Raw genomic sequence first — 14,215 nt, forward strand, 5'->3', positions numbered from 1 at the left:
CAAGGTTTCACCGTGTTAGCCAGGATGGTCTCGATCTCCTGACCTCGTGATCCACCCGCCTCGGCCTCCCAAAGTGCTGGGATTACAGGCGTGAGCCACTGCGCCTGGCCAATATACTCTTCACTTCTATGAGTTTGATTGTTTTATTTTCCACAGACATAGGAACATGAGGTATTTGTTTAGAAATAGTTCAATAGTAGTTGGAGACTTCAATCCCCTACTCTCAATGGGTGGAATACATTCCTACAGAGATGATCAATAAGGAAACACAGGACTTGAAAACCAGTATAAACCATGCCGGGTGTGGTGGCTCATGCCTCCAATCCCAGCACTTTGGGAGGCAGAGGCAGGTGATCACCTGAGGTCGGGAGTTCGAGACCAGCTGGACCAACATGGAGAAACCTCGTCTCTAAATACAAAATTAGCCGGGCATGGTGGTACATGCCTGTAATCCCAGCTACTCGGGAGGCTGAGGCAGGAGAATCGCTTGAACCTGGGAGGCGGAGGTTGCAGTGAGCCGAGATCGCTCCAGCCTGGGCAACGAGAGTGAAACTGTCTCAAAAAAAAAAAAAAAAGAAAGAAAGAAAAGAAAACCAGTATAAACCAACTAGACCTAACAGACATATACAAAACCCTCCACTCAGCAACAGCAGACTATACAGTATCCTCAAGGGCACATGGAACACACTCCCAGATAGACGATATGTTAGGCCACAAAACAGATCTTAATAAACTTAAAAACCTTCCAACAAAGAAAAGCCCAGAATTAGATGGCTTCACTGGTCAATTTTTTTTTGTAACCAAACATCTAAAGGAGAATTAATACCAATCTTTCCTAAACTATTCCAAAAAATTGAGAGGAGAGAATATTTTCTAACTCATTCTGACTCAGTTTTTCCCTGATATCAAAAGCAGACAAAGGTGCAAAAGAAAACTACAGGCCAAAATCCCTTACTAACATAGGTGTTAGCCCATGGAAGAATTCTCAATTAATTTCAAAGGACTAAACTCATACAAAGTACTTTCTCTGACCACAGTGGAATGAAGCTAGAAATCAAATGTGGAAGAAAAACTGGAAAATTTGCAAATATGTGGAAAGTAAACCACACACTCTTAAACCAGCAAGTCAAAGAAGAAACCACTAGGGAAATATAAGATATTTTTAGACCAATGAAAACATACCAAAACTGATGGGATGTAGTAAAGGCAGTACTCAGAGGAAAATTTATAGCTGTAAATGCCTAAAGATCTCAAATCAACAACCTAGCTTTACACCTTAAGGAATTAGAAAAAGAAGAGCAAACAAAACCTAAACCCAGCAGAAGGATAGAAACAATAAAGATTAGATAGCAGATAAATGATGTAGAGAATTTTAAAAAGTAGAATTGGCCAAGCTCAATGGCTCACGCCTGTAATCCCAGCACTTTGGGAGGCCGAGGCAGGTAGATTACCTGAGGTCAGCAGTTCGAGACCGGCCTGACCAATATGGTGAAACCCTGTCTCTACTAAAGATACAAAGAAGTTAGCTGGGTGTGGTGGCACGCGCCTGTAGTCCCAGCTACTCTGGAGGCTGAGACAGGAGAACTGCTTGAACCTGGGAGGCGGAGGTTGCAGTGAGCCGAGATCGTACCACTGCACTCCACCCTGGGCGACAGAGTGAGACTCCGTCAAAAAAAAAAAGTAGAATCAGTAAAACCAAAGTTTTTTTCAAAGTTGGTTCTTTGAAAAGACCAAAGAAAAATTAAAACTTTAGACTAAGAAAAAGAGAGAGAAGACGCAAATACCTAAAATCAGAAATAAATGCCGAAATATTGCTACTGACCTTACGGAAATTAAGAGGATTATAAGCAAATACTATGAACAATTGTATGCCAACAAATAAGATAATCTGGATGAAATGGAAAAATTCCTAGAAACACACAAATTATCTAAACTGACTCAAGAAGAAATAAAAAATCTCAACAGACCTATAATAAAAGATAGAATCCGTACTCAAAAATCTCCCAACAGCTGGGCACGATGGCTCATGCCTGTAATCCCAGCATTTTGGAAGACCAAGGCGGCTGGATCACCTGAGGTCAGGAATTCAAGACCAGCCTGGCCAACATGGTGAAACCTCATCTGTACTAAAAATACAAAATTAGCCAGGCGTGGTGGTGCATGCCTGTAATCCCAGCTACTAGGGAGGTTGAGGCAGGAGTATCACTTGAACCCCGGAGGTGGAGCTTGCAGTGAGCTGAGATGGTGCCACTGCACTCACTCCAGCCTGGGCAACAAGAACTAAACTCTGTCTCAAAAAAAAAAAAAATCTCCCAACAAAGAAAAGTCCAGGATCAGGTTGGCTTCATTGGCCAGTTCTATCAAACATTTAAAGAAAAATTAAGGGCTGGGCGCAGTGGCTCACGCCTGTAATCCTAGCACTTCGGGAGGCCAAGGTGGGTGGATCACGAGGTCAAGAGATCAAGACTATCCTGACCAACATGGTGAAACCCCATCTCTACTAAAAATACCAACAAAATTCAGCTGGGTGTGGTGGCACATGCCTGTAGTTTCAGCCACTCGGGAGGCTGAGGCAGGAGAATCACATGAACCTGGGAGGCAGAGGTTGCAGTGACCCGAGATTGTGCCACTGCACTCCAGCCTGGCGACAGAATGAGACTCCATCTCAAAAAAAAAGAGAAAAAGAAAAATTAAGGCTAGGTGCAGTAGCACATGCTTGTAATATTGACACTTTGGGAAGCCAAGGTAGGAGGATTGCTTGAACCTAGGAATTTAAGGTTACAGTGAGCTATGATGACACCACTGTACTCCAGTCTAGTTGACAGAGAGAGACTTTGTCTCAAAAAAAGAAAAAAAGTAGGTGGGGTCCAGTGGCTCATGCCTGTAATCCCAGCACTTTGGGAGGCCGAGGCGGGTGGATCACCTGTGGTCAGAAGTTCGAGACCAGCCTGGCTAACCAACATGGTGAAACCCTGACTCTACTAAAAGTACAAAAATTAGCTGGGCGTGGTGGCTCATGCCTGTAATCCCAGCTACTTGAGAGGCTGAGGCGGGAGAATCGCTTGAACCCGGGAGGCAGAGATTGCGCCACTGCACTCCAGTCTGGAAGACAAAGCGAGACTCCACAAGAAAAAAAAAAGAAAAAAAGAAAAGAAAAAAAAAAAGAATGGATACCAACCCTACACAGCCTCTTGCAAAAATTGAAGAGGATCCACTTCCTAACACATTCTATTAGGCCAGCATTACCTTGATACCAAAGCCAGAGAAAGAGTCCACAAGAAATTGATAGACCAATATTCCTTATGAATATAGATATAAAAATCCTCAACAAGCACCTATAGTCCTAGCCACTCAGGAGGCTGAGGCAGCAGAATCCCTTAAGCCCAGAAGTTCAAGGCTGCAGTGAGCTGATTGTGCCACTGTACTCCAGCCTGGGCAACAGAGTGAGACACTGTCTGCAATCAATCAATCAATCAATAAAATAAAAAATTTTTTAGCCAGGTGTGGTGGCCCATGCCTGTAGTCCTAGCCGCTTGGGACACTGAGCCAAGACAGTTGTTTGAGGCTGGGTGTGGCGCCTCATGCTTGTAATCCCAGCACTTTGCCAGGCTGAGAGGGGAGAATCACTTGACTTCAGGAGTTTAAGACCAGCCTGGGCAACATGGTGAGACCCCATCTCTACAGAAAATACAAAAAATTAGCTGGGCATGGTGGCATGCACCTGCAGTCCCAGCTACTTGGGAAACTGAGGTGGAAGGATCACCTGAGCCCGGGGAGGTTGAGGCTGCAGTGAGCCGTGATAGCACCACTGCGCTCCAGCTTGGGCAAAAGAGTGAGACCCTGTCTCAAAAAACAAAAACAAAAAACAAAAAACCCTCAACCAACTACTAGCAAACTAGTATAAAAAATCCAGTAGCACATCAAAAAGGATTATATACCATGACCAAAGATTTATTCTAAGAATGTAAAGGTAGTTCAACAGAAACTCAATGTCATACACCACATTAATAGGACAGTGAGACAATAACATACCCCGTGTATGTTATTTCTTTCAATCTACTAATAATCTTTATGAGGTAGATGTCATTAGCTCCATTTTGAAGCTAGAGACTCTGAGATTAAGGTACTAAGTGACTGGAGGCTCCAAGGGTAGTGAGTAGTGGGGTCAGGGTACTCCATGCCAACCTGGCAAGGGTGAGCACAGGCAGTGTGACGGTGGGAAACAAGACTGCCCACATGATCGTCTCTCTCTTTTTTAATAAAAATATTTTATTATTTATATTTGAGACAAAATCTCGCTCTGTTGCCCAGGCTGGAGTGCAGTGGGATTATGTAGTATTGAGAGGTGACAGCATGCTGGCAGTCCTCAGAGCCCTCGCTTGCTCTCGGCACCTCCCCTGCCTGGGCTCCCACTTTGGTGGCATTTGAGGAGCCCTTCAGCCGCCCCCACTGCAGTGTGGGAGCCCCTTTCTGGGCTGGAGCCCACTCCCTCAGCTTGCAGGGAGGTATGGAGGGAGAGGCAAGAGCGGGAACCGGGGCTGCGTGCGGCGCTTGCGGGTCAGCTGGAGTTCCGGGTGGGCGTGGGCTTGGTGGGCCCCGCACTCGGAGCAGCCAGCCAGCCCTGCTAGCCCCGGGTAATGGGGGACTTAGCACCCGGGCCAGTGGCTGCGGAGGGTGTACTGAGTCCCCCAGCCGTGCCGGCCCACCGGCGCTGCGCTCGATTTCTCGCTGGGCCTTAGCTGCCTTCCCGAGGGGCAGGGCTCGGGACCTGCAGCCCGCCATGCCTGAGCCTCCCACCCACTCCATGGGCTCCTGTGCCGCCCGAGCCTCCCCGACGAGCACCACCCCCTGCTCCACGGCGCCCAGTCCCATCGACCACCCAAGGGCTGAGGAGTGCGAGCGCACGGCGCAGGACTGGCAGGCAGCTCCACCTGCAGCCCCGGTGCGGGATCCACTAGATGAAGCCAGCTGGGCTCCTGAGTCTGGTGGGGACGTGGAGAGTCTTTATATGTAGCTCAGGGATTGTAAATACACCAATCAGCACCCTGTGTTTAGCTCAAGGTTTGTGAGTGCACCAATGGACACTCTGTATCTAGCTGCTCTGGTGAGGACGTGGAGAACCTTTATGTCTAGCTCAAGGATTGTAAATACACCAATCGGCACTCTGTATCTAGCTCAAGGTTTGTAAACACACCAATCAGCATCCTGTGTTTAGCTCAAGGTTTGTGAGTGCACCAATCGACACTCTGTATCTAGCTGCTCTGGTGGGGCCTTGGAGAACCTGTGTGTCCAAACTCTGTATCTAACTAATCTGACGGGGACGTGGAGAACCTTTGTATCTAGCTCAGGGATTGTAAACGCACCAATCAGCGCCCTGACAAAACAGGCCACTCGGCTCTACCAATCAGCAGGATGTGGGTGGGGCCAGGTAAGAGAATAAAAGCAGGCTGCCCGAGCCCTTGTTGGTAACCCGCTCGGGACTCCTTCTACGCTGTGGAAGCTTTGTTGTTTCACTCTTTGCAATAAATGTTGCTACTGTTCATTCTTTGGGCTCACACAGCTTTTATGAGCTGTAACACTCACCGGGAAGATCTGCAGTTTCACTCCTGACCCAGCGAAACAACAAGCCCACCAGAAGGAAGAAACTCCGAACACATCTGAATATCAGTCAGAAGGCACAGACTCCAGACGTGCCACATTAAGAGCTGTAACACTCACCGCGAGGGTTTGTGTCTTTGTTCTTTAAGTCAGTGAGACCAAGAACCCACCAATTCCGGACACAGTATGATCATAGCTCACTGCAGCATCAACTTCCTGGTCTCAAGTGATCCTCCCACTTCAGCCTCCCACGTAGCTGAGACTACAAGTGCATGCCACCATGCCCAGCTAAGTTTTTTTATGTTTTGTAGAGATGGGGGTCGCTCACTGTGTTGCCCAGGCTGGTCTTGAACTCGGGCTCAAGCAATCCTCCAGCCTTGGTTTCCCAAAGTGCTGGGATTACATGCATGGGTCACTGTGCCAGCCATGATCATCTCAATCAATGCAAAAAAATGCATTTGACAAATCAACACCCTTTTATGACTGAAAAATCAGCACACCAGGAGTAAGGATTTTAGCAAATGGTGTTGGAATAATTGGATATCTACATGGAAAAAAATCAATCCGGCTCTATATCTCACAACATATACAACATTTATGAAGTATGATTTCATTTATAGAAAACTCCAGAACATGCAAACTCGTGTAATGGGACAGAAAGCAGATTAGTGTTTGCCCAGGGTTAGGGGGCCAAGGGCCAGGGGAGAGGGCACAAAGGGGCACAAAAAACTTTTGGCAATGATGGATATGTACATTATCTTGGTTGTAGTGATAGTTTCATAGGCAAACATGTCATGACTTTTCAAGTTACGCATTTTAAATATGTGCAGCTTATTGTATGTTAATTATAGTTAAATACTATTTTTTGGTTTTGTTTTTGTTTTTTTTTTGAGACGGAGTCTCACTTTGTCGTCCAGGCTGGAGTGCAGTGGTGCGATCTTGGCTCAATGCAACCTCTGCTTCCCAGGTTCAAGCAATTCTCCTGCCTCAGCCTCCCGAGTAGCTGGGATTACAGGCTTTAGCCACCATGCCCGGCTAATTTTTGTGTTTTTTAGTAGAGACGGGGTTTCATCATGTTGGCCAGGCTGGTCTCAAACTCCTGACCTTGTGATCCACCCACCTTGGCCTCCCAAAGTGCTGGGATTACAGGTGTGAGCCACTGCTCCCGGCCTCAATACAACTTTTTAAAAAATGTGATAAAGAGGTTGGGCACGATGGCTCACACCTGTAATCCTAGCTCTTTGGGAGGCCAAGGCAGGCAGATCACCTGAGGTCAGGAGTTCAAGATCAGCCTGGCCAACATGGTGAAACCCCTTCTCCACAAAAAATACAAAAATTAGCTGGGCGTGGTGGCAGGCACCTGTAATCCCAGCCACTCAGGAGGCTGAGGCAGGAGAATCACTTGAACCTGGGAGGTGGAGGTTGCAGTGAGCCGAAGTCGTGCCACTACACTCCAGCCTGGGCGACAAGAGCAAAACTGTCTACAAAAAAAAAAAAAAAGTAATAAAGAATGCCTTTTAAAGTCGGGTGGGGTGGCTTATGCCTGTAATTCCATTATTTTGGGACGCCAAGCAAGAGGACTGCTTGAGCCAGGAAACGGGAGAGTAGCCTGGGCAAAATAGTGAGACCCCCGTCTCCACTAAAAATAAAAAAAAAATTATCAGAATGCGGTGACGTGTGCCTTTAGTCCCAGCTGGACTCTGAAAACCTGGGCTCAAGCAATTCTCTTGCCTCGGCCTCCCAAAGTGCTGGAATTACAGGCATGAGCCATTGTGCCTGTCCTAAAATTGTTTTAAATTTATTTTAAAGATTTTAAGTAATTAAATTTATTTTAATTAAAAAAATTTGTTTTAGAGACAGGGTCTCATTTTGTCACCCAGGCTGAAGTACAGTGGCACCATCATAGTTCACTGCAGCCTCGAACTCCTGGGCTCAAGGGATTTTCCTACCTCAGCCTCCCAAGTAGCTGGGATTACAGGCCCATAGCACCATGCTTGGCTAGGTTTTTATTTTTAGTAGAAAGGGAGTCTCAGTTTGTTGTCCAGGGTGGTCTTTAACTCCTGGGCTCAAGCCATCCTCCCACCTCAGCCTCCCAAAGTGTTAGGACTACAGGTGTGAGCCACTGAGTCTGGCCAAAAAAATTGTTTTTTAAAGAGTCTTTTAAAAATTAATTAGTGGAATTAATGACTGACAACTCCACAGACCAAGCTCCAGGGACTGACTGGGAAGAGGCAGACACAGTAAGGAAGAGGAACTGAGACTGCCCGCAGACTCTTCCTGCCTGCCGCTTTGTTGCACAGGCCCAGCCTTGCCAGGCCAGCCCAGGGTGTCCTGACCCCAGGGGCGCCTTCTTCCAGGCTTTTCCCTACACTGGCTCACTTTTTTGCGAAATCGCTTGTTCCTTGTGCAGCCCCTGTGTTTTCCCACTTTCCTACCTTCACTCGAGCGGTTTTCCCACCATCTCTGCCAGTTGGAAACCCGTTGGTCTCCTGTGGGAGGCTGGAGCTGGGGCCAGGTCGGCCTCGGGCTCCCACCCCACTCTGAGGTAAGGGGTCGGTGGAGCTGGGCAGGGCCAAGGCTAGGGGGAGGGAGGATGAGGTGCCCCATGCTGGGCCTGCATACCTCCAAGGGACAAGTGAGCGGGGACTAAGTGAGTCCTGAAGATTCAACGGAGGGAACCCCTCACCGACCAGCCCCTGACAGCACCAGAGGCCTGACTTGCAACATACTTGTTCTCCATCCCCAGCTTTCCTTCACCTTCCCAACCTGCTCCATATTCAACTGATTTTCCCTCCCGTCCTCCAGTCCCCTGCAGGCTTCAGCTGCCTCTGCAGTGAGGTGTGGATGGAAGTACCTGCCTCTCAGGGTAGATGTGAAGGTCTGGGTCCTGGGCCCTGGGCCTATGCAGGTAGTAGGTGTTCAAGGAATGGTCTGAACTGATGGGAGAGTGCTTTTTTGTTTGTTTTGTTTTGTTTTGTTTTGAGACGGAGTCTTGCTCTGTCGCCCAGGCTGGAGTGCAGTGGCGCGATCTCTGCTCACTGCAAGCTCCGCCTCCCGGGTTCACACCATTCTCCTGCCTCAGCTTCCCAAGTAGCTGGGACTACAGGCGCCCGCCACCACGCCTGGCTAATTTTTTTGTGTTTTTAGTAGAGACCGGGTTTCACCGTGTTAGCCAAGATGGTCTCAATCTCCTGACCTTGTGATCCGCCCGCCTCGGCCTCCCAAAGTGCTGGGATTACAGGCGTGAGCCACCGCACCAGGCCGGGAGAGTGTTTTATAAGTTGAAAAACACTAGAAAAATAATATTAGCTATTATAATTGGTCCACTCAACTTCCTCAGATGGAGTTTGCCCCAAGCAAAACAAATTTCCCTCAACTCCACCCCATAAACTGCAAGTCCCCATAACTGCCCCTCCTCTTCTCCTCCTTTCCAGGCTCACCCAAACTTGGCTTCCTCTGCCTGTCCCAGGCACAGGCCTGGCAGGAAGTGACCAGCCTCCCATTAGCTCTTGCCACAGGTCTGGGAGAGTTCACAGGCTGCTGAGCTGAGATAAGAGGACCGGCAGGAACTGAGGGTTTCCTCACCCTAGAAAAGCATCTCCTCCTACTACTCCCTTGCCCTCCAGACTCAAGGCAGGAAGACAAACCTGGGGAAGGGGCCTCAGAGGAGAGGCCTCCATCACGTGTTCATTCTGACTGGTCAGTGGGTGCCACACTGTTTGAATGTCACCCTTGCCCCAAAGGAAGAGCCTCTTTGCATGGCTCTCCCCACCTCCTCCACCTGCTCCAAATGTCTCCCACACCAGGTCCCAGGGGACCTTGCATTTGCTTCCAGGGTTTGGGGGAAGTGAAGGGGTATTTGGAGGGAGGGGGTTGAGGGGACCAGGTGACACTGGCACACATTTCTTGTGTGGTGGACATCCCCAAAATGTCATTTGGCTCTTTGCTTGTTCCAACCCATATTTCATTTCCAGGGTACCTGCTCTGTACCACTTAGCTGGATACCACAATGGAGAAATATCTTCCCTTCGTTCAGAAGGCACCTTCAGAACAGGGGCATGTCCAAGCGGACACACAGTCCAGCGTAGGGAGAAGTATCTCAGAGATCTTTCCCAAAGGAGGGCACAGAACGTGTGAATTGTGAAACAGTGTGATGGTATAGGATGCATTTGGAGAACTGCAAGAAGTTCTACGAGGCCAGGAGAAAACAAGGATGAGGCAGTGGCAAGAAATTAGTCTGGTGAGGTGGGCAGGGGCCAACTCACGAAAGGTATTGGGTACTAATCTAAGGAGGTGGAAACTTACCCTGAAAGCTATGGGTAGGAAGAGAACAAGAAATGTTGCCAAGGACACCACAGGATTTGGGGGCCAGTGGTCAGTGGTCAGATGAGAACTGACAAGTGACCTTTGGACTTGTCAATGTGGTAGTCACTGGCCATTGACAGGAAGCATTGGAGGCTGAGTGGAGGGGAGGCATGAACCCATAGTGACCCCATGGTGTATATGGTTTTCTCTGGGCAGGCTCAGCTCTCACATAGGAGGGGATAAAAATGGATGGATTATCCCAGCACTTTGGGAGGCCGAGGCGGGCGGATCATGAGGTCAAGAGATCGAGACCATCCTGAACCAACATGGTGAAAGCCCATCTCTACTAAAAATACGAAAATTAGCTGGGTGTGGTGGCATGTGCCTGTAATCCCAGCTACTCGGGAGGCTGAGGTAGGAGAACTGCTTGAAGCCGGGAGGTGGAGGTTGCAGTGAGCCAAGATCGTGCCACTGCCCTCCAGCCTGGTGACAGAGTGCAGAGTGAGACGTCTCAAAAAAAAAAAAAAAAAAAAAAAGATGGATTAATTCGGGTCTGGCATTCTAAGGGAGACTACACTGGAAGGACATGGGGACAAGAAAGATGGAGTAATTAATGGTGAATGAGTGATGAAGTCATGGGCATGGGTCTTGATGTGGCACTGGCTGATAGAGTTTGGTGGCCAGAGTGGGATAACCTTTTTTTGGAGACAGATTCTCACTCTGGCTTCCAGGCTGGAGTGCAGTGGTGCGATCTTGGCTCACTGCAACCTCCGCCTCCTGGGTTCAAGCAATTCTCATGTCTCAGCCTCCCGAGTAGCTGAGATTATAGGCATGCACCACCACACCCTGCTAATTTTTTCGTATTTTTAGTAGAGATGGGATTTTGCCATGTTGGCCAAGCTGGTCTCAAACTCCTAAGCTCAAGTGATCCACCTGCCTTGGCCTCCCAAAATGCTGGGATTACAGGTGTGAGCCACCACGCCCAGCCAGGATAACCATTTTAAAAAAGATTTTCATGTCAATAGAAACAGAGCAGCTAGCTATTTACAGCATGGCCAGTGATCTGTATTTTCCACTTAGAGTTCCAAATTAGAATACTGGTGAAATCCCTTCTCATTGTGTCTATTTCTAAATCTGTGAAACAGAGGATTGGACTAGATGATCCCTAAAATCCTTCCTGCTCTATCATGCAAGGATTCACTGCTATTGTTTTATCTGTATCCTCTTCACACCTACCTAAGCATAATGACCAGCCATCTGCCCTCAATAGATGTTTGTGTGGAGTACCTGATGGTCTCTCTCACAAAAGACACCTGTCAGCATCTAGGCCCATCACCACTGCCTGTTTATTGAGTGATGGTGATGTCATGAGGAAGTCCCTCCCTCTGCCTCCCTTGCAACCCTTCCTGTGAGGTGTGTAGGGACCAGGTACAAATCCAGCCCTCATTCGCCCCTCCCCACCTTCAGTTTCTCCTTGCCCTGGTCCATCTTACAGTCTGAAAGGACCAAGAGAGAACTGCCAAGTGGGCAGGTTCTGGCGCACCAGACCCCCATGCTGAACTGCACTTCTTCTATTACCTTGGATATGTTACTTTACTTCCACATTTTCTTCTAAACGTTGTGACTCTTTTTTCTTTTTTTTTCTTTTTAGAAAAACCTTCCTTTTATTTGAGAACAAAATGTAAGTGAAAGAAGAATCAGGCTTAAAAAGTCCATATTTATAGTTCCTTTAGCTTAGATATTTCACAAATGACTCTTTTTTCATATTTGTGAATTTATTTTCATAAGTGGTGTGTGAGGTAGGGATTTTTATTTTTACTTTTTTAGATGGAGTCTTGCTCTGTTGCCCAGGCAGGATGGAGTGCAGTGGCATGATCTCAGCTCACTGCAACCTCTGCCTTCCAGGTTCAAGCGATTCTCCTGCCTCAGTCTCCCAAGCAGCTGGAATTACAGGCACCTGCCACCACGCCGGGCTAATTTTTGTATTTTTCGTAGAGATGGGGTTTAACCATGTTGGCTGGGCTGGTCTTGAACTCCTGACCTCAGGTGAGCTGGCCTCCCAAAGTGCTAGGATTACAGGCATGAGCCACTGTGACTTTTTTTTTTTTTTCGAGCCAGGTCTCCCTCTGTGTCCTAGTCTGGAGCGCACTAGCGCAATCATAGCTCACTGTTGCCTCCTGCTTCTGGGCTCAAGCAATCCTCGTTACTTGATTGTCCCAACCCCACTTGCTAAAGATCCCTTCCTTTCCCTACTCAGGTGCATGGTTCCTCTGGCTCCTACCATATTCCCATGTCTGCACAGGTCTGTTTTTTGGTCCCCTGCTCACTTTTATTGTCTAATTGATTTCTATTTCTATCCAGCTATTCCATTTATCACATTTAGTTACTGTACCTTTATATTAAGTCTTGATACTGATTGAACATAGGATTTCCATTGTAGTCCTGTGTTTTCCCTGGCAGTTTCTTCAAATTGTCTTAGACATCCTTAGTGCTTTACCTGTAGTTTTTAGATAAGTTTGTCTAGGTCCTTTAGAAAACAGCTTCCCTAAGCCTCCATTTCCTTTACCATGACCTATGCCTCACAGGCCTGCGAAGACTTAAGTGTAAAACAGTGACCACCACCTGGCCAGGAACACAAGAAACATTGAGTAGATAGTATCATCTTCCCCAAATGCCCAACCTGATGCAGTCACTGTTCTGTTAAAAACATTGTTGGCTTCCCAGGCATGCAGAGTAAAGGTCAAACACAGCCTGCTAAGCCACCTGACCCCAGCTAACCTTTCCCATGGCACCTCCTGCTTCTCCCTCCTCCCTGCCCACTATCCCTATCATGTTCCCTGAACACAGTGCTCTGCCCTCGAACATGCTGTCCCTTCACGCTGGGATCCCACGCATCCCTCATGGATCCTCTCAGACGATGCCTCCTTTGAGGAGTTAAGACACTCCCTCGGGCTTCTTGTATTGCATGTATCGCTTTGCATTGTGATTACTTGTGTCTGTTGTGACTTTGTGTCTTATTTAGTGAACTCAGCACAGGCCTTGGCATTTCCAAAGAGGTGCCATCATTTGATAATCACACACTGACTTTGGTGTCACACACACTCTTTCACTTATTTAACACACTAATCCTGCAAAGTAGACTTCTCCCCCACTGAACAGGAGGGAGCAGGGATGGTAATTTGTTCAAGATCAAAGAGCTTGTCAGCAGCGGAGCAGAGACCTGGGCTAATTCCCAACATTCGTATCTTCTATTACACCAGGCAGCCTTCGGATGAATGACTGTCCTTCACTTTTCTGAATTTCTTATCTCCGTCTCATCCTTCCATGGTCCTCCCACCCAAGCTCTCTCTGATATTGCTCCTTCCTACTTCACCCCCCACGTGGCTTACTGTTCCCAGGCTGTCACCTCTCCCATTTCATGCCATCTGTCACCCAAGCAGGTGCCTCTGTGAGGACTGTGTGTCCTAGGTTTAGCACATTGCTGGTATTCAGAACACAGAACATGGAACCTCATGGCTACATCCTCAGATGCTGAGATGTTAGCTGGGTGTCACAAGATCAAGGACATAAATAAACCCTTCACAACCTAAATCTGTTGGAAACCAGAAAGCAAGCAAGGCCATGGCTTGTTAACACCAGGCTTTCTTGGAACAGTTATCAGGTGCCCAGAGATGGAAGCCACCCTGACTGGGGATGAGCAGTTATTCTACCAACTCAAACTGGCTTAGACGGTCAGTGCTACCACCTGGCATGTCAACAAAGGATGGAGGAAGTGCAGTGCTGCTCCCCGCAATGATATGAGCTGCAATGGTGTCCTTTGGGCTGATTTCCTTTCTCCACCCACGTCCAAAGTTTTGGGGCGTCTCTTTAGAGTTCTTTCTCTCTAGCCACAAGTCCTGCAGGCCATTGGAAGACTAGGCTGCAGAAAGGTAACCCTGAACTTTGCCGTTTACCCTCTGCAAATGAAACAGAATCATGTAGTAAATGTGATGATGGATCAGCTTTAGAATGGTCCATAATGATCTGACATGGGCGAGTGGGAAGTTTCCAGAACACTCTAATCCCAATTAGAGGTGGCCAGTTGGTGGTTTCCAGAGTACATCACCTGTATCACCATGTATGAGTTCATAGCCTCATCACACACACTAAATCTGGCCCACCTGTATCAGCATGTATGAGCTCATAGCCTCATCATATACACTAAATCTGGCAAAAGAATCCTTTGATGGAGGAATTAAGGGTGATCATCATGGAACGGACAAGGAAGCCTGCAGAATCAGAATTTTAGGTGGAGCGTTCTGACCAACTGATA

General features: G+C 47.8%; 1 long non-coding RNA gene across 1 annotated transcript in view; it reads left to right on the top strand.

Annotated features, from left to right (window-relative positions):
• Nucleotides 1-14,215, top strand: part of LOC129397951 (uncharacterized) — a 31,303-nt gene that overhangs the window by 15,510 nt on the left and 1,578 nt on the right. The window lies entirely within an intron of this gene.

Source organism: Pan paniscus, chromosome 5 (assembly GCF_029289425.2).
Source record: "Pan paniscus chromosome 5, NHGRI_mPanPan1-v2.0_pri, whole genome shotgun sequence".
Taxonomy (NCBI): Eukaryota; Metazoa; Chordata; class Mammalia; order Primates; family Hominidae; genus Pan; species Pan paniscus.